Below are 22,073 nucleotides of genomic sequence, written 5' to 3'. Positions count from 1 at the left end.
ACTTGCGCTGACGTTGCCATCATTGCGGCCAGTAACCTTTTTTGTCAACTGCAGGACGTAGCCCCTTCCACCTTATCGCCAGTTAACCGCCGATGTCATCCTATGCTCGCAAATATCCAAACCTCATCACTCTTTTACATTGTCGGACGTTTTTCAATAGGATTTCTGTCAATATGCGACAATAGTAATTTGTGCTAAAAGTGGGTCAGTTATACTGCTGCTAATTTTCTATCACACCCGTCAATTTACTCATTGTATATAACACTAAAAGCAATAAATGCGGATTTCTTTCAGATACTAGGTTTTTCATTATCTGGAGCAGTGACAGTAGCTATAGTGCATTTTGTTCTTGAACTTGTAAGTAGTAAGTGAAATGTTAATGACAATAACAAAGGTATCGAAGGAATTCTGATAATTTACTAAGCGCTCAGCATACTTAAATTCCTAAAAGAGTATTGATCGGTATGGTTATATTAGGGCAAAACCAATTACATACGTTGATGAACTGTAATGTAGGCCGTTGTAGCATATCTGCAAACCCTCTTTCGTTACATGTAATTTTCCAGAAGACATGAAAACTGCTAAAGTAGTAGTCATCATCAAAGTTAGCTCTATCAATGTTTTGAAGAACTGTCCACTCACTTTCGTGACTCACAGTGATGAAGAAATAGCTTTTAGAATACGCATGAATACATCTAAGTCACTCATGCTCACAAAGGAAACAAAATAAAAACAAGCAAGATCCCAAGAACATTGCACTTGCAACATAATAATAAGACACGTTACATAGCTCATTTATCTATTTACTGAGGGTAAATTACATCTAGCCAATAATATGCTCTTGCGAGATGACACGTAATGAGTAAAAGCCTTAGGTGTCTATTCCTTTTATGGGGTGGCATTCAGCTCTTATGACACATGCACATTTTGCAGCTTCTCAGAATTGTGAGTCAGCACCAATCCTGTTTTTATGGTCTTGCACTATCATCGTTATAATTTATAATTAACAAACAGCCTAACTATTGGGTCTACCTACTCTATTTTAAACAAAACATACTGACAGAGTTCCCTGTGCATTGCTAACATAAGGAGGTGGGTACGACATTGGAGATTTAAAGAAACAACTGTGGGACAGAAGAAATGCTGAAGACAAAAAAATCCATCAATAACCGATACCTTTATTATTAAATGCAATCTACTAGCTCTTTCTGGGATGAATATCTCTATCACCAAGAATAGTAGGGTGAAAAAATGATTGGGAAATATTTGCAAAAATGACAGAATAGAATGCGTGATAACTGACAATGTCTTCCTAAACAAGGTCACAAGAATTGAAATTTTAATATTTAAGCAGAATCCTGACATTGGATTATAATGCGTGTCAGTTCTGAAGCTATCTTTAGTTTGTGAGAGTCCTCAGACTGGCAGCCCTGAGATAGTTGTCTCCATGCTTGGTGGAGCATGCTTTGCTGTTTTAGATATTACTTTGCCACAAAGCCTTTGTAAGCCCTGTGGGTCAATTCTGTGTGGAAGAGAAATATATTCCATCATTGCTTTTCAAGATGTGTATCTCAGAACGCGTGCTAGTCGATGAGTTCTTACAAAGGAGAAATTATTGAGTACTTTAATTCTAATATATGCCCCTGCTATAAATTTTGGTAATGAAAATGGTCGCATTGTCTTCAACAGTTATGTTCAATAATTAGACGAAGTCACCGCCGAAAGACTCAGTACCAAAAACAAAACAAAGATATGGAGTCAAAATGTAAACGTCGATTGTGGATTCTGCATTTCATAGAGGTGCTTTTTTCCTTGTTAGTGTGCCAATGCCCATGGCACTGAAACTAAAGTTTTAGTATTGAACTTCTGGCGAGTGCAGGAAAATTCAATGTTTAACAGCAGCGCAAGGGAATACAACGCAGAGTCGCTTCGATAAGAGCATCTGTCTACAACTTTGTGCCCTATCTAAAGATCTAAAGCAAGGGATACAGCGCTCGTCCTTGTGTTGCCCATATTCTTCGTCCCTGTTTGTTTGCGCACAAAAAGTATAAATATGAAGGGATACAGTTTGCTTGTTGAATCTTACTCATATTTTTTGTGTTTGTACTAGAAGATTCAAACTGAGCCAATTGGAGAGCTCTTCATTCAGATTTCATATATACCATTCGTTTTTGTATAGCTGCTAGATTTGTTGAGTTATGTCCTACACAATCGCAAAATATATAATGATCTTTGCGGGAACGTTCTTGTGTAACAAATTTTCACGAAAAGCGCTGTACTGTAGCCAACTTAGATTTTTGTAGACTGCAAAGTGCTGATATATATCCAAACAGCACATAAAATTGCTAGAAATACGCAGGTAAAGATTAATGCACTTGAATATTTTTTTTCAGTCACATGAGAATAACCTTATGCACTTTTAATGGTCCTATACTAACAAAATTCGACATACATACTCTTCAAGATATGTAGAATGTTGATATCTACTTGAAAGTCGAATATCTGTAAAGTTGATTAAAATTTGCGCAATTTCTTTTGCATAGTTCCAGTAAATGTACACGCTGTTTGGATAGATACCGCCACTTTGCGGTCTACAGCGAGCTAAATAGGACACAGCCCGAAACTGTTTGTGAAAACCTTATGCACAAGAAAGCCCCCGCAAGAATACTTCGCCACTCTGTGAGACATAACTAAAAAATATAGCAGCTACACAAAAATCAATGACATATTTGAAATCTACATAAAACGCTCTATGAATAAACGTATTTTAAGATATTTAGTAGAAATAATAAAAACAAGGTTGTTTGAATGAGCATTTTTCTATAATAGGTGGCTGCCAATATATTCCACCAAAGCGTCAGAAAATGCCTTCAGTCATGCCATAGGGAGTTTTATAAACAGCACATCCATGCATCTGCCTAAAAAGCACCATGTCCTGCTCGCATTCATTTGAAATGTTTGCATTCTAGTGCAAGCCACCGTTTGCGTCTCTTAACATTGAGTGTGGAAAGCGGGAAACACCCTATTAATGCAGTGAATTGTTAGCCTGCAAAAGGGTTGCAGGCAAATGGGCACTTTCAACTGTAGTGTGACAATAAACATTTGTTCTCACATCAATCAAACCAGTCATATAAAGCATATCACCAATCGGGAAATGAATGCACAAAGAACCTTGCCGATTGTCTCATTAGTGTCACGAATACGCTCTTTTGACGTTTATAATTCCTAGTTTAATTCACTTTTCTCTGTTAAGTGGACTCTAACCTATAATATTAGATGTAGCAGGCTAATCCAGGCCTATGAGCCAATATTTAAATCTGAAATAAAGACATTCATTCCACCACCACATGTCGCTGCTAAGTCATCAGAAGAAGCATGTATCTATAGACATATAGTCTGTAAGATTATTTTACGATATCTGTACGGTTACTCTTTCACTGATAAATTCTCAAAATTAGGAAATACATTCGCCATTCAAAGCACTGCTGCAAACCTTTGTGTTGGAGAAATGCCGTGCTCATCAGGTGTAACACACCCAATGTGTGAAAGTAACCTTCGGTTCATTTGACATTCGTCATTGTGGCAAACCTATCTGCGACACTGACGAATTGCAAGGCTATCACTGGTTTCATGTCTCAAACCTTGTGTGTCAGTGCCACTGGTATCACTGCATTGAAAGAAAGTCACATTACCAAACTTATGATCGGCACCCAGCTTCCTCTAGTTTAATATTGTTTTTTTTTGTTTTTTGTGCTCCTATATCCTTGCGTTTTCAAAAATAATGTATGCTTGAAATAGTCTATTTTGTTGTTAAATTTATTCTTCACCGGAGCCCGTGTTGAGTTACATTTCTTTAACATTTTCCGGGGCTGTAGATTATTAAAGTTAGAAAAAATGCCGTAATTCGTAATTTTAGCCCTTTGCATAACAGACAATAAGAGCCTGTCCCAAAGAACTACGAAAGTACAAAAGAATTGCGAAAAACTGGGCGTAAGGACAAATATACGTTATAACAGCAGGAGTTGATTCTAGGAATTCTGAGACAGTAAGAATTAAAAAGTAGGTACCAAAGACACATACGAATAATAATAATAGGAGAACTTGCTAAGAATTCCGAAAGATAAATAGAATGTCAAGGTCAGGGAACATTTCACCCCAGTATTCGCTCATAGTTCGATAAGTGGCCACAGCTGTTGATGCTGTTTGGATAGATGGAAGCGGAGATACAGCTGCGAAATGGGTGAAACATTTAGAGGGGTCTAAAAATGTGGCACAGCAGGTTGCCTTGATCCCTGGACACATTTCACATTGATGGGTTGATCCTGGTTGTGCGTCGTTTCGAAGAGGCCTGGCCCGAGTGTGGGCACGGCTTAGGTAATATTTCGAGGCAGCCTGACAAACACAAGTCCATATCTATGAGCACCAAAATATTCTACACCATAGGATAAATCTGATGCTTACAATCTACGCAAAGCACATAATGAAAACAGACACAAGCCCCAGACTAATGGTAAATAAATGTGGAAATAGGGCAAATCTCAATTTCATGAAATACTTCTGGAAAACAAATTACTGGCATAAGTGCTACGTGAATTTTGTGTAAGCCACCAAACTATGCGCCATAGAAGGCACTGCCAAACAGACGGTTCCCACATTATGAGAGCAGAACAGATTTTTCCGGGGGATGAAGAGAAGCCCTACTTAGACTAAAAATCGTACTGTTTATTAGCCATTCTTAAATTTATTATGGGTCGGGCGAAAAATGAACAAAATGGCCTATTTATTTTATTACAGAGAACTCGCTTGCAGAAAGTGCGGTAAACTTATGTAACCGTAGTGCTCACGACATGTACTCTGTGCGAAAATTGTTGTCAGAGAGGTGCATTTTACAGCATTATATAGAGATGAGGATGGACTTGCGAAAAAGTAAGTTTTGGCATATCTTTATTCGCATATTTACCATTGAAGCGGTCCTAGTAAAAATGCGCCAAATACCAGGTCTGAGAGCACATTTTATTGTTTCTAAAATGGTAGAGGTTTGTCAAAGTAGATTTTTAAGTAAATACCAAGTATATCAGTAAGTGAATCACCAAGCTAATTCAATTAACGAATTCCTATGGTAGGTTATGAAACGAAGTGCAATCTCAGAGTGAAGCTGGCCAACCCAGTAGTGAAAAATAACAATGTGCTTCTCCACATCTTATTCTTGGTTCTCTGGATATTTCTTGCTCCCGCAATAGAATACATAACTTTCACACTGTTAAGATTTCAGCCTGCAAATTTTTGTTATAAAGCGGATAATACTTCAGCAAGAGCAATAATGCTTCCTTTAAACGGTAAATAGCATTAAACAAGAAATTTCTCTGCAGCCAACGTTTTGACACGAAGACTTGTCTCCTTCTCCTTGTCGAAACTTGGCTCCAGTCATGCTCCTTGTTCTACAGCAGCTCTTCATATGATTTGAAGTCTCTGTCTACCTGTGTACATCTGTCCTTTCAAATGTTGTGTCAACGAAATTGCAATAACAGAGAATAAGTAAATGTAGCTGACGAGAAACTTGGGCTTCTTGGTAGATAAAGACATAATAAATGCCCAACATTGAGACCGAGACAAAGGAGGGTTGTATGTGTTGTCTCCTCCAGCCATGTCGCTTCCTTGCGCAATTATTCTGTCTATATGTAAACGTATTACCCCGTGTACAATAATATTAAAATGCATAACGGAAGGAATGTGGACACAAAATTACAACAAATAGTATCATATGCTCATGAGATATGCAAAATTGCCTGCTATGATTTGTCTCACCCATAACGTGCTTGATAAGAGGGCTACTTGCTGTGGCTCTTTCCCCACTTCTTGAATACCTAAAATAAAATACATTTCAATATGACAAAAATATGCACGACAACAGCAGTAGAGGTGGAGATGACACAACATTGTTTTGCACAATACAGTAAACTAATATCCTGATCCATAGCAGACAAAATTCCTTTTATTAAATTAGTAGGAAAATACACGATACTTCGTTTCATTCAGCGCTGTCAGCGTTTCTTGGTATCAGGAAAGAAAGACTTTTCTGCATGTAAGCCGTAAAATTATAAATATCCTTCTACTTTTACAGCAAAATATCGTACAGTCACTAAGCCAACTACTGCTCTACAGACTCAAAATTGGCATTCGCACATAAGAGTTTCATGTGCATGCGTCAAACTCTTGCCTTCGCTTCGAGTTGCTGACAAATTCGACTTAGCCCTGTCATCTGCTAGCCTCCTGGTTAGCGCAGATGGTAGAGCGGTTGCCCCTGAAAAGCGGTGGTCTCGCGTTCGAGTCCCGAACCAGGACAAATTTTTCTTCAACTGCAAGGCTTTTCTTTCGTGGAATCCGTATGAGTTTCCTTTGTAGCAATTGCTACGAACGGGTGGATGTCTGATTTTCCCTTTATTACTTCTCTCCACTTTGCGGGTTTCCGCAGAGCACGTCAAACTCTTGCCTTTGCTTCGAGTTGTTGACAAATTCGACTTCGCCATCCTATCGGCTAGCCGCCTGGTTAGCTCAGATGGTAGAACGGCTGCCCCGGAAAGGCGGTTGTCCCGGGTTCGAGTCCCGGACCAGGACTAATTTTTCTTCAACTGTGAGGCTTTTCTTTCATGGAATCCGTATGGGTTTCATTTGTAGCAATTGCTACGAACGGGTGGGAGTCTGATTTTCCCTTTATTACATGGTTCCTCAAGTTCCGATATGGTAGACAGATCACCACCACGCATTTCCTTGACATTTCCTTAGCATTAGCAATGTGCTCATTTTCAATGGGACCATTTTGTTTCAGAAGGTATTAGCCACAACCTATACGATACGAAAATTGTAGCTTATATGCTGTTTAGACGGGCAAATTTGGCATCTCTTCGAGCGAGTGCACGATTACCGTGGTTGTAAGGAATTACTTTGTTTTGTCGCGTTAGAAAAAGATGCAAAAACGAAGAAAACGACTAAGCAGCAGTGAACATTGTCCTTTCCTGTTCTGAAGGAAACGTCTAAACAATACATCAATCAAATTGCTTGATTTCGTATGTCGTGGCACGGAAAGAGTTAAACACACACACATGATTCTTCCAACTCTGCCGCATCCCTGCCATTTGGTTCGTCGTTACGTTTTCCATTATGTCTGAAGTGGCGCAACGCAGCGGTGACAAGAATACCGAATGTTTTACTCCTCAGCCCTTCAGCTTTAAATAACTGAAAGCATGGTGACTAGGGATACCTGCTGACGGGTGAGCATATTTTTTTAGAACTGATGAGGAATTCAAATGCGCAAGGCCGTTTATCTACGACACTGCACCGCTTCCTCCATTTTTTTGGGACTCTGGGTACTTGAACCCTGTGGGTGTTTCCGTGGGGAATGTCGCCCGAATTTTCGCGACAGCACACGATGGCAACACAAAGCCTTCGCCTTTTCGAAACCGCCCCTACAGCCACCGTACATAATTGCCTGTACGCTGTGTACCGGTCCCTCCTCTAAACAAAAAAACTCAGAACAATTATTACACATTGGCTTGGAAACATTCAGTGAATTAAAGGCGCTTCACTTATCTGGACGGATTGATGCTGTGAGTAGCCTCTCTGCAAGAGGCTGCAGGCTATGTCACCAAGCATTTTTTCTTGCTATTATAAAAACAATTTTTTGTGGCCTGAGGTAAACTTGCATCCCATGGTAAATAACTGCCTACTAGGCACAGAAAGTAAATTTAAGCCATACCTTAGCGAACAAGCACAGCTAAGTGTTGTAAATTCATTTGTCATGCAACAGAACTATGGTGGCTTTTCTTCACAAGCCTAGGACGTAGTGCTCTCTCACTACAGTTCTTTTTTCAAAATGTTATCCCATGTTCAGTGCGATATATTTATAACTTCTTTTTAAGTTGCTATAGTTCCTTGTTCATCTATTACCTTACATATTGTGCCATAACTTTCTTTCAACATTAGATAGCAGTCGACAGCCAGCGTAGAAATCCAATGTGATACCACTTTTTCATTGTTTCTATGTTTAATGTAACAAGACTGTGCTGCTCACAGATCTATTGGGAGCTTCCTATTGGTATCAGTGCATCCATTCATGTCAATCGTGTGTATTGGTATTCTTTAAAACATGCATTACCTATTCTACAAGCCCCTCCACTACATATTCTCGTCACCTATTTTGCCACGCATTAAACACAAAGATATTTTTTACACATGAATATTGGCCTCTTTTGCTACATTAATTTATGTATGAGCATACTCAACTGTCTATGTTTATTTCTGTTTTATTTCTCAAGCATTCTTTCTAATGGCCTTTTGAATGAGTAGCAGTCATTCTACGTCAGTAGTCCTTGTAAATACATGCAGACTTTTCTGCTATTTGTTGGATTCCTTCTCAATCCCCAACCATTCTGAACTGTTTCAATCACTGCATGAATCAACAAAATGTTTTGGAAAACAGCTGTTTTAACATGTCTTAACTTTGCTGTTGGTATATGTCATGCAGTATGTGCACATTGAGATTAGCGGCAGAATGTTGCAATCGGAAAGCCGAATTAAAGGAATGGAAAAATGATGCCTGCCAACAAACCGACCGATTATTCCTGAGTGAACCCTTGATAACTATTCAAAGGTGTGTGATGAGGCCACTATGGGAATTAACGTTAATAAAATAGTTTGCATGGCCATTATAAATGCGACAACGCCTTTGATGCACATCTATTTGCTAAGAAATGTTAAATTAGGCGCACCAGTGAAATAAGCAACCTTGGTGTAACAATTGTATGCAATATTAATTGCACTAAAAGCATAGGATACATATCTGAATTCGCTTGGAAAATACTTGGGCTCCTCAGACATTGGCTCAAAGGCACCACACGTGATGGCGCCACAACTTATGCCACATGAAACCATTGTTGCACTAACTCAGCAGTATGCTTGTGCGGTCTGGAACCACTACAGCCAAGAAATAAAATTAAATCGCTTGAGATAATTAAAAATATTCACTGTTAGAATCAGTGTTTCCTCTTACAACAGAACATACAAAAAGATACAATAGCTTCAAAGGACTGTACTCCAACTATTAAAACTAAAAACTATTTATAAACTTTACAACAAGAAACTATAATCTTCTCTCCCCCATGGTACCTGCGGCCCCCTGGAAGAACATCAGCTTGAACAAATTATACGTACGTTCTCCTACCCTACACACAGCTACAGAGTTGATGTACACAAAATTTTCATTTCTGATGCTAACAATTGTCGATTGGAAGTCTTCACATTGATGTGTTTGCAAACTAATTCTTTTAGCATATTGAAAGAAATATCACTTTATGTTGCTTTGTTTGTCCCACATAAAACAGATGAATTGGCGAACAGCATTGAAAAAACAATTATTAAATAAAAACTAAAAACATGAACTACCTGGAATGATCTGAAAAGCCATGGATCAGAAGGCCATGGACCAGAAAAATCAGAAGGCATCGAAGGATCAGAAAAGCTGACGTGTTTGCCTTTTTTAAATAGCTATGTATTTTGGCGATGCACGTTTATTTCATTTGTCCCAAGAGAGTTGTGCAAACGAAGAACTTACTTGTGCATTTCATTGTTCATGGTGCGCCCCCACGAACGAAGTTCGAGTTATGTCACACAGATCATGGCAATGTTAAGACAGAGAACATTAAAGCCCGGATGCAACCCTGTGGTTGGGCAACAGTTACGGGTGCACCAATCTCGCAACAGCCCCCACACTCCAGCTCAAAAAAGTTCGACAGCATCTGGCAGTGTCCACATTCACAGCTGTGATGTCTAATGTGAAAGTAACAGCAATACAGCAACCATAAAAGAACGAAAAAGCCGTTCAGCCTAAGAACCCGGCACACATTACACACGCAATTCGCAATGCTGCGTCCCGCACTGTTGACAGCTTGAGTGATAGGTTCATAAAACACGAAGCTAAAAGCCCCGTGCTGATTTAGGGCTTGGCCCTGAACTGCTTTCGATGCTGAACTTAAACTTACAGCGCAAAGACCTAAGACGAACCACAAGATGAAGATACGACACACACTTTTCCTTTTGTGGTTTGTCTTAGGTGTCTACGCTGTAAGTTATGTTCAGAATTATGTACCAACTAGGCCCAAATGAAGTTTTACTGAAATGGCTTTCGATCGTTAAAAGATGAAAATGATCTGCCGAATCATAGCTGCCTGCGAAGCAGGAAACGAGCAGGATTCTGTTAGATTCAACCGCACATTGAGAATGCCAGGTCCAGTTTCTAAGCGACCGATGCCGCACGCAATAGCAAGCATCCGTATGTACCAGTCCGTGCTTCAGAGTCGCGACGGCATGTCCAGACGGTGGCCGTTTTCGTCGCCCTAAGTCGCAGCGCTGGAGTCCTCGCTGCATACGCGCTCGGGAAAGCCGGTGTTAAGGACGCCTTCGTAGTAGCAAGCAACGACGTCGGCAGCGCGAGCCCGCAGCAGCAGGTCACGTTGACAGGAGCTTAAATTGCTGAAGTAGAGCCCAGCAGCGCGAGCCAATGCGTCGTTGCCTGGGTGGTCTATTGTTGTAAGTGTATTGTTGTATTGTAAGTTGGTGTCATAGAATAAAGAACCAGCTTGTCGTGTTAACGATTCGGCGCGTGCTTTTCCTTCCGCTTTCGCACTGCTGTCGGCTCCGTCCTGGATCTGTTTCTGGCCGCCCGTTTGCGTTTTGCACAGGATAGCCGTAGCGCCATCTGCGGGCACCGTTTCATTCACCGACAGAGCGACGCCACTATAAGACCATGACGTCATCACTCCCTGATCGGAGGGCAAGCGATTTAAATGGCGCTATATGTACGTAGACGCTTCAGAAGGTATTTTTTCCTAAAGTAAGTCTCTTCTTGGCAGGAAACAAGCGTTTCGAGGTTTCTGGATTGGTATTTCAACAGTTCAGATTGACTTAACATTTCCATTTAGTGTCCCTTTAAAAGCCCTTTAGTTAAGCGTTCCGAGCGGTCGTTGAATTTGCCATCATCAACGTCCTCTTCAGTCTCCCACCCGGTAAATGCAGCTGTCTTTATCATTGGCGATGCGTTATCTGTCACCACGCGAAGTACCTGGAAAATTAAATAAAAAGTGCTAAATAAGGGTAAATTGTACGAAAATACATACTTCACCGTGTCAGCGATGTTCCACTGCAGCAACGCTGCTTCATAGACGGAGCGGATCCGAGCAATTGTGTGGCTCCCCGCCAGGCGAGTGAAATAGAGGTACGTGTGAGCCGTGAAGTCGCTGTCCACAAATGTTGTTTCGACAGCCAGGAACCCCTCCCTACACCGCGACATCCACACGTCTAGTGCGATACAGATGTACTCTGCTCCCGCCAAAGACGATGATATTTTGATCTGCAGCGCCAATACCTTCCCGGGCACGAACTTCCCTCTGAGGTCATCCCACGATGACAACTTGCAGCCCGGGACGGCGACCTGAATTTGAAGGAATAGAAACCAGTTACTTTGATGAAAGGCGGTTGATAATATTGTGAAACTAACCGTTGCGAATTCTTTGAATCCCTTCCTCTCGGCAACACGACATGGCTCCATGTCAGTACAAATCATTTTGATTATAGCGTCAACAGCAGCCTTTTCATGAAAAGGCACAGAGCTGCACCCAGCGGTGAAGGTCGACGTTATCTTCGGCTGGCTTGCCAGCTCTTTCTCTTGTGGCGTGTGCTCACGTTCGTGCTTTCCCTCTGGGGGACGAATCAAATTAGATGAAACTCCGACTACAGCATGTATAGTTTCGGAGCAAAGCTTGCAGCGAGCAGCTTCTTTGTTTACTTCGCGTGTAACTTCAAAAAATATTTCCTATGTGCCATATCATGTTGGTGTCTGACTGCATGCGTGAGCCGTTGGGCGCAGGAGCCAGTGTGGCAGTGCGTTATGGAAGCGCTTTTTGTTTTGTGTAGAAGGCTGGAAAGGTGGTGGGGGTGGTAGCACAGAAATCCGAGGGGGATACTGCGAAGCATTCTCTAGCATTCAGAGTATGAGCGAGCTACTAAATGAACCGTTGGGCTTCTGTAGCCACCAACAGGTGCCAGCGCTGCGGCGGCGGCGCCCGGACCTTCCCCCCACCCCTTTTTGCCTGTGTTTTGTTTCTTTCTGCTCTTTTATAAAGATAGAAACTAAATACCTGGTGATGTTAAAGGCAACAAAATCTGCAAGGGATCTTCATGGACGCTAAGTTGTGCTGCGTAGTTGTAATAATTACTACACACGAAGAATTAAAACACGCTCAAGCCCCTAAGATGGCCCATATGCTTTCTTCGCCTGTGTTTTGTTTGAACTATGCAGCGCAACTTGGCGTACTTGATCAAGCAAGAACTTGCTGCCTTACTGGCAACTCAGTTGGCGAATATCCACGCAGGCACAGGCATTATGAATCCAATTGGCTACAAAGCAGAAACCAAAACCAGAGCTGTGAAAAGTGCGTGCGAAATTCACCCACGCTGTCCACCAAATTACCTCCCATATAATGTGAATGTGGTATATTGGTAAATTTGCGAACGTAAGGAAAGCACTTGCTGAAACCGAAATGGTCCTTCAAAAAAAAATACACCGGCTTGTCAAGAGATCTTGTGCCATATTTCACGATGTTCGAATTCACTTTGTTTATACATCATTTCAACGCAATATCCGTGTCATTTTCACGTGCAAGAAATTTCGTTGTGAAATCCCGGACGCACTCTCAACACAGAAACGGCCCTGCCAGATTTGATTGCCTTTTTTTTTGTTCTTGCTGTTTGTGTACGTGCGTGTGCTGTTATTCCATGTGCTTGACCGCACCAAGCTGAAACGTCACTCCACTGCAGTGTTTGTGTTATTGTGCGTTATGGCTGACGACATCTGTGTTGGGGCGTGAAAATATCGGAGGCCACGACCACTCTCAATTTTCGAAACGCTGGAGAATGTGTTTTTGTTTGAGGGTCCGGGTAACATAATTATGTTTTCTCCTATACCCAAATTACAATCCGACGCTACCATGTCGGCAGGCATGTGTATATCGTACTTTACAATTTTTCTGACGTACGTTACTACGTACGTGCTAGGCTATGTGCTAGGCTACGTGCTAGGCTAGGCTGACGTACGTGCTAGGCTATGCGTCTTTCGGAATTATTTTTTCCGAAACAACGGTCGATGCTGGACGCGATATGCCGATGCCGGATTTTCTGCGACACGGCGCCCTTAACGCTGTCTCGTAGAATTGTCGCGAGGCTCGAGTTATAGCTCGCCTAGCGGCTCGCGGTACAACTAGCGCCTACTGCGCTTAAGCTGTTGCGGACCGTGTCAAGTCAAGCGCGGAAAGACAGCGCGCACCACCCGATCTAAGATGCCACGGTGACACACGCCAAGCTTCTGAAAGAGCTGGTTAGCTTTGAAGCGAAAGAACTACAGGCGCGATCGCGGCCTAATGGTTAGACTGCTGCGCTTAAAAGCTAGAGGGCCGATTCCTCCGTGAGCCACGTATTGCTCGGTTTGGGACCTGTTAAATAATAGGAGGCCCCAAACGATCTGAGACAAAAACCTATCGACTGCGAAATGACCGGAATGCGGGAAAGCATACTTCACATTAAAAAGTGCCCCGTTAAGTAACAAACCACAGTTAAATGGGGAGTGTGCAGAAATAGGGGGCGGGGGGGGGCAGAAATAACCGACCTTGATGAGCAGGCTGAACTCGCCCATCGCTAAAACGCACAGTCGGCAGCACATCCAGAAATAACTAATCCTTGATGGGTTTTTCTCCTTCCAGTGGAGATACATACTGTCTTGGTAAGAGACCTATTCAAAGGCGTCAACAAATATGATAAGTGTTATGGGGGCTGCGGGGATAAAAATCAATAGATCCATCAATTGATTATGATTGATTGATTAATTATTAATTGATTGATTAATTGATTGACTGGATTATGGTTACGGCTATACAGGTGGGTATTTCTGGGAGATTGCGCTGATAAGAATATCGACAAACGGAGGCCTCAGGAGAGGATCTGCGATTTTAACAGTCAGGAGTGCAGATTGTCCGGGGCACTTAAGGGACAGTCCCCATGGGAACAAAAATATACACGAGAATACAATTCAACTTAAGCGACGCTAAGAGGAGTGCGAGAAAAATGAACATAGGAGAAAGTGAAACAAAAAACATATACAAATACCAGGAGACATTAGCCATTTTTACAGCTTGGACGTAAGCGCCAGCGCCTGCCCCGAATGTTTTCAATGCAGCCAACTATGTTTAAAATGCTTGCGATATTGCGCAGTTTCCTCAATATGAATGCAAAGACAATGTACAGCGGCCACATACTCGAAAAAAACTACGACGATGGCGCGGTGTACGTTTAAACCCTACAAAAGCCATCACATTTAAATACTAATCATGCTATCTGCATTCTATACTAGTTAAAGCGACGCCTCAGTAAAACCGAGCACATTAAGGAAATCACGTTTAAAACTCGTAGATGCTGCCGCAGTAAAAGCAACGGAATTTGGAAAGCTCAGAGAGGGCATGGAACACGTACCCGTGGCATTGACAACCCCAGGCGCGCACTTGAAAGCACAGCAAACACCGGCTAATTGAAAACGACAGGTAGAAAACAATGTGTCTACCGGAGTCAACAACTGCACCGACGCAAAGGTGAAGGACCTCCACGACCACACTGTGTAATAGGAAATTGCGTTCAACGAAGTTACAGGTGGCTAAACGCAGAAGAATGACGATAAAGAAAATGTTTTTGTGCTTTTAAATAAATGTCAAAGTGTGGTAAATGCAAAAATCTTTGTGATGTGCCTATGGTCAATAAATTGAGTCGTAGCTTGCATAGGCGAGACGGCTCGTCGCGCTACGGCTACCTAGAAGCGCACCTCCCTATCACTCGATATGGATTATCATTCACACTTGGCTAACCATTGTGAAGGCTGTCTTTGTAAGCCTTTTGTGTGTGTGTGCGCGTGTGTGCATGGGTGTGTGGCCCAACATACAGTTCTATTAAAAAGAGTAAAGCAACCTCGTGCACTGCAGCTTCAAGGGGGCCACTTCGCTTTCCGAAGCGTAGTGAGGACGAAGAAAACAAGACCACATGACTACATATCACGGTAATTCCGCACTCAACAGGGAGAATGATGCTGCTGCGGCCACGAAGCGCCATATCCACATGAATGCTGCCGTATTCGAGACCCTCGTTATGCGACAAACGAGAAGATAGAGCGTTGACTGGTAGGCCTTCGGGTAGCATGTGCGGGTTTACTGACCGGTTGCCTTCCCCCATAAAGTTCACGTTCTCGCGACGCCTGCGGCAGAAAGGATGTTCCACAGCCGCCGCCAAGGTTTGTGAATGGTGACGCTGGCTAACACTCCCAGAATTCTAGTAGGAAACATAAATACCCAGAAAAGTGGATGGAGAAACGGCGCCGCAGCAGCTCAACCATGGTACGGCATCGCACGCGTAATGCAAAGGTTGTGGGATCGTTCTCGACCTGCGGCAATTTGCTTCTTCATCCACTTTCATTTCCATTAATTTATCGTTTCTTTACTTCATTCATTAAGAATAAGTATTCTCCCCTATGCTGTCCTCGATGTCGGTGCTTGTTGCCTTCTTATTAGAATTGAACATCGAGGTTTCTGTCGCATGGACTGCTCTTCTGAAGAATGAAAAAAATACATTGGAGCATGTATGCTGTTGTGCTACACTGCGTGTCTATCATCGAGGCAACGGGCACTCCCCCCTCGTCCTTCAGAAGTGGTTCCCTTGTGATTGCCGTCTTTGGCGCACGATCTATGACACCTGCAAGCGCTGTTTGCACTTGTGGTCTGCCGTTTGGTGTGCCCCACCAAAGATGGTGCTCTTAGGATCACACTGATGATCCTCTGATGGTGTGAGCAAGCCACATCCGCGGCATTTTTTCTGATCTACGCCCTTCGGGCAAACGTCGGCGCTGTGGTCCAATTCTCCACAAGAATAAGAAACTTACAACACAACAAACCTGCTCATACAAGGAGCAAGGGTAGCGAACACCATCACTCACGACGTTTAGGGGAACCTTGTGTTCGCCGAACAACATGATCACTATTGGTGTCTTCTTGATTCTTCGAACCCCCAGAGCGCCGGGATTTCTCCAGTTGACGACCACCTCCGTCAGTTCTGCGTCACCGGTAGGTTGATTCCGCGGATCACTCCTTTACATGTGTCGTACGACGCAGCCACGTAGGCCGCCACTTCTGTGACGATATTTCCCATACAGATATGTTAAACCTTGGCGTAGGCGCTCGCGTTCGCCTCGAACGGCTTGTCAACCACGAGAATGTTCTGGAAGAAGTTCGTGCTCAATGTGTCGTCGAGCACCTGCTCCACTGTTAGGGAAGCCGCCTTGGCGAGCGCACGCTTGAAGATATGAACGTCCGTCTTCTTAACATCCAACCCTCCACGAGGCTGTATAATGATCTAAATGTGACCCCTAGGAAGGTTCACGATTCCGGAAGCTTCCACGACTCGTCTCCATCAGTTCTGTGGAGCGGCAGTGTGGGCGCCGCTATTACCGCTTCCTTTCGCTGACGTGGGCGCGTCAGAATCACACCGCTTGGCAAGTTTCTTCGTCTTGCTCAAGACTTCGAACCAGCCTGAGCACTCCACTTCCTGCGGATTGATTTTCATGCCTTCTACAACCGTGGTATTGGGGTTGGAGGCCATTTTCTAGCTCGACGACCTAGGCTCGCCGCCTGCCCGACCGCACCCTGTGTTTTGGCATGTTAGGCGCATCTGCGCGCCAACGTGGCGTTCGGTGGAAAAGTCTCGGGAAAGTCCGTAAAATCCAGCCACCGGTAAGATTTTGGTAGCCGCTTCTCCCTTGGAGTAAAGTGCGTCGATTGATGCGCAGTTCTTGTTGGCTGAGGCAAAAAATCTGATCCAAAGCGTTTATGGAAACGGGAGCCGACGTGCTCGCACATGTGCGTTCGTAATCGTCGTCTTTCCCCTGGAACATGGTAGAATATGACAGTTTCGCTACCTGCGCACGTGACCGCACGGTAATGGGAACAAGCAGGTGGAGCAGAAGTACATCTGTCTTGCTTCGGTGCAAAGTAAAATAAAAATACGCAGACATTCCGTATATGTGTTTCGTTATTTCTCTAAAGTTCATTTCGTCAATTCAAGCAACGGATCACACAAAAGCAGACGTTGCCTTGAACAATTATCGAAGTCACGTGTCACTACAAGCGACGTGACACTGGGGACACGGAACACGTAGGCGCAGCGACACGAGGTCGTCACCGTCTGGCCTGGAGCGCGGTCTCCGCGAGGGAAAGGGAAAGCGGGCTTCGTATTAAAATTTCAGACTTTTCCGCGGCGCATGGCGATGTAATCATTCGCAAACACGATCTTAAGCGCGCATTGTGAGCTCTGCGCTTGTCAGCTAAAATGGCCAGACCTGGTGAGGGGACCTTTAAGGCGGAGCCGGTCCATTGTTAGCCAACTGGTCCATTGGCCCAGTTAACGACATGAATAACTACCGGCCAATATCTGTTCTTTCTGTCTTCGCGATAATTAATAGTAATTGTAATTAATAGCAAACTTTGTGAGTTTCTAAACACGTATAAAATAATAGCTGAGCAGCAATATGGTTTCTGCAAGACTAAGTCTTCAGAGAGGAGGAAGAAGAACGCCTATAGCTGTGGTCTCTTCATTTTTCTGTGTTTCGGACGTTTTTCAACATCAGAGAATGTGCAAAGGGCACAACGTCATCCTCCAGGATGGGGGATAGGAATCCCAACGAAGCGTTTGACCCTGGTCGTCCACCACTGGCTGCATCGAAGACAAGGGACCGCACTGGCCCTTCCACTGTCGCCCTTGAATCTTCCGACAGCTCAACGGTTGAAGAAATGGAATCGGACAACGATTTCACACTTGCCGTGGGTCGCCGTTTGAAGAGAAAACTCAGGAGGACATCAACAGACGGTGAATCGTTGCCCAGGAAGGACAGTGGTAAGCAATCATTCACTGTTGCTTACGTCCCTACCACAGCTACCGACGATCTGAATACCTTGAACAGGCAGAGCTTAACAGAGTACTTTGAGCGAATTGCGCCAGGCCAAGTCAACGAGATCAGAATTAACGCACGGAGGAACATCCTTTCGGTGGACGTGAACAACAAGTCAATTCTGGATACGCTAAAGGCTGCCACACTACTAGGAAGCATCCCAGTGCGCTCCTTCTTTGCGTATGGAAAAGGAACCTCGACTGGCGTTATTTCTGACGTGGACAAAGAAATCGCAGACACTGACCTCCAGAGGCTTTTGAATTCCACCGCACCAATAGTGCAGATTCACCGCTTCGGTCAAGCCCGGTGTATTAAAATAGTCTTTGACTCTGAAACATTACCTGACTACGTAAAAATAGGATACGTAAGACACCGTGTGCGCCCTTACGTGCCAAAACTGGTGCAGTGTCGGAAATGCTTCAAAATAGGACAGGTAAGCGCAGCTTGCAAGGGCGGCGTAAAATACCAAGGGTGTGGAGGGGCTCATCAAAATGATAGCTGCGATGCTACTGCCCTAAAATGTCCTATTGCGCCGGTCCACATGAAGCGACATCAAAAGACTGCCAGAAAATCAAGGACGAAATGTCAGTGCTTCGAAAGATGGTGCGGGACAACTCCACTCACAGACAGGCTGCTACATCGATACGCCGCCGCAGACGTCGATCGCGACACAGACGACAGCAAGACAAGAGTACTTCTCATACAGATGGACCATCGACCGCATGACAAATTCCTCGCTTGCCAAGTTTGCTTCTGCGATCAAGATGCGGGCCCGACGTACCTTCTTCGGCAGCAGCACGTGGAACAGATGCGCTGCATAAAACGACGCTTCCGCCGACCGACTCGGACATTGACTGGCCGTCGCTCCCACCCAAACAAACAGGCTTAAATGCGTCGGGTGATGTGTCTGCAAAGGTGGTTGAGAATGATAAGACAGAAAATGAAAATGTACGAAGTATGCTGAAACACCTGATAACTACGATGCGTTCACTTCTCTGCGGACTACAGACGCCGGTTGCTAAGACCGCGCTACATGTTCTAGATGCTTTGGAACCGCTCCTCGCGGCTCTACAATAAGGCATCATGGCGCTCTCTTTTGAAAACCAATTACGACGATCTGCAATAATGCAGTGGAATGCCAGAGGCCTACGAGGCCGCCTCGCAGACTTTCGGCAATGGAGGTTCAAATACCAGTTTCCCGTGGCTGTAATATGTGACCCAAACATGACGTCTTTACTACGTGTATCTGGATATGTGCCACTGTGGTCAAGGAATGATCACAATTTAAGCAAAGTGCTCATTTTTGTTCGTCGGAATTTAACGTGCCTTCGTAAAGACACTCCTGCACACGCTTCCAACGAGTACGTTTGCATAACGCTGAAGTACAAGCGGCGCACACTCTCAGTAATTGGCGGGTATATACCCCCAACATCGAGCATAGACTGCTCATATTTGCTGTCCATACTGAAAGCTTGTCCGGGTCCCCACATAGTCATCGGTGACTTTAATGCCCACCATCCCATGTGGGGCTCTGCTTCGACGAACGCCCGCGGTGGAGACTTGGCTGACTTCATGCTTAGTCAATGCTTGATGGTGATCAATGATGGCTCACCGACATATCTTCGAGGCTCTTACTACAGCAGTTGTCTTGACATTGCGTTCGTTTCAAAAAGCCTGCTGTCTGCTACACGATGGTGTACTGATCTCGACACCCATGAAAGTGACCATCTGCCAACATATGTTCAGTTGAAATGGTTACATCCCCCAGCTCCGCACACTGTGCGTTCTATCGATTGGCCAACATTTCGAGAATCTGTGACCACCGCATGTCAAGCCATCCAAGCAGCATCCAATATTGAAGATGCCATCGCGGCAACTTTACGTGACACCACAAAACACCTCAGCGCACCTTCACCTAGATCACCTATTGATGACCAGTACGAGCGACTTCGCGCGATACGGCGTCGAGCAGAACGGAAATACAGAAGGACCAAATCACCATTAGACGTCACTGCATCACGCCGGGCTCAGCGTCATGTGCTGCGCCACCTTGACAAGCTTGACAAACAACGCTGGAGATCATTCTGTGGCTCTCTGGATACGAGAAAACCTCTCTCTAGAATTTGGCGAATTGTACGAAGCCTTCGCTCGCCTCCACAACAGCTTCACCCGTTCAGCGCTGTGGCCATACGGCAAGGCCGGCGTGAAGTTGAGGTCGTCGATGACTTTTGCAAATTACTCGTGAGCTCCTCGAACGATATACCAACCCATTCACGACTGACTTTCCCGTCATCTAGTAATCATCGTCTAGACGCGCCTTTTACTATGCACGAGCTCGACGCTGCGATATCTTCTTCCCGCCGATCAACTTGTCCAGGACCAGACGGAATTACATACTCCGCGATTTGTCATCTTGGAGTAGAAGCTCGAGAAATTCTCCTGGCGCTCTACAATTCTACGTGGGACACAGCAACTGTGCCTAATCACTGGAAGTGCAGTCGTCTTGTGGCTTCGCTAAAACATGGGAAATGGTCGCATGATCTCTCACATTATCGGCAAGATGTGTCGGTAAAGTGATGGAGCGGATGGTACTGAGCAGACTGGAATGGCAACTCGAGAAAAGTGGTGGACTTCCTGATTTCATCAATGGATTCAGAAGAGGCCGATCATCCATTGACGGTGTGATCGACCTAGTATCTTCTGTTCAACAGGGAAAGAGACGCCGTCGTCTGGTATGCGCAATATTTCTGGACATCAAAACTGCCTCCGACAACGTCTTCCACCATTCGATTCTTCAGGCGCTTGAGCATATTGGTGTTGGTGGCCGGATGTATGCATGGCTGCAGAGTTACCTCAGTGGCCGCACCATTTTCATGTCCACTTCGGATGGCGAGACTGATAGACATGAAGTTCGCAGGGGAGTTCCGCAGGGTGGTGTCCTTAGCGCAGTATTGTTCAATGTGATACTGGTTGGCCTTGCAGACGAGTTACCTGAAACAGCGCGTATCAGTACGTACGCGGATGATATCTGTATTTGGTCATCCGGGGTCACACGTCCACAAGTGCGTGCAAGGCTTCAACGTGCGGTTACCATAACGGCGAAGTACTTGCGCCGTAGAGGCCTGCAACTCTCAGCAACTAAGTGTGCAGTCATGGCATTTACGCGCAAATCGATGTCAAATTATCCAATCTTTGTCGACGGAACGGCGCTCCCTTTCGTCACCCACCACAGATTTCTTGGGGTGATAATAGACCGCAGTCTTTCTTGGACCAAACATGTTACTGCGCTTAGGGCTAAACTGACCAACTTCATACACGTTCTTCGTGTAATATCAGGACTGAGATGGGGCCCCTCTGAGCGAAGTTTGCTCCAAGTGTACCAGGCACTTTTTGTGGGCTACATACGCTACAGCATGCCTGTGTTATCTAACATGGGGTCATCTTGTATATGCACGCTGGAGAGCCTTCAGGCTCAAGCACTACGGATATGTCTTGGCTTGCCACGCTGCACGTCAACTAAGGGCACAATAGCGGAAGCACGGGCTTGTCCTATCGACATATACAGGTCTTGTGAACCTGTGCGAACCTATCTTCGTCTGCTAACTAGACACTCCCACCATCCACTGTCAACGCTTCGAAGCATCAACCTTGACTGTGCTTTTTCTAAAGCTGTTGCATGTCACGCAAGTATTGCACCTGCAAGATTCCAGGCAACCGACATCCCCGCGACACCTCCATGGACATTGCCAAGACCACTAGTGAGGCTTCAGATACCCGGAATTAGGAAGAAATCTCACGTTTCCGCCATTGGCTTGAAGCAGCTCACCCTGTCCCATATATTTACTTTATATATTGGGACTGTACAAGCATATACCGATGGTTCGGTCACGCCATCTGCCACAACGGCCGCATTTGTCATCCCACAACTTGGAATTACTCAACGATTTCGATTAGACCACATATCGACATCTACGGCTGCGGAACTTGCGGG

This window comes from Dermacentor variabilis, chromosome 6 (genome assembly GCF_050947875.1).
Source record: "Dermacentor variabilis isolate Ectoservices chromosome 6, ASM5094787v1, whole genome shotgun sequence".
In the NCBI taxonomy this organism is placed as follows: Eukaryota; Metazoa; Arthropoda; class Arachnida; order Ixodida; family Ixodidae; genus Dermacentor; species Dermacentor variabilis.
The sequence above is the reverse complement of the archived record's forward strand: the minus strand, read 5'-3'. Positions refer to the sequence as shown.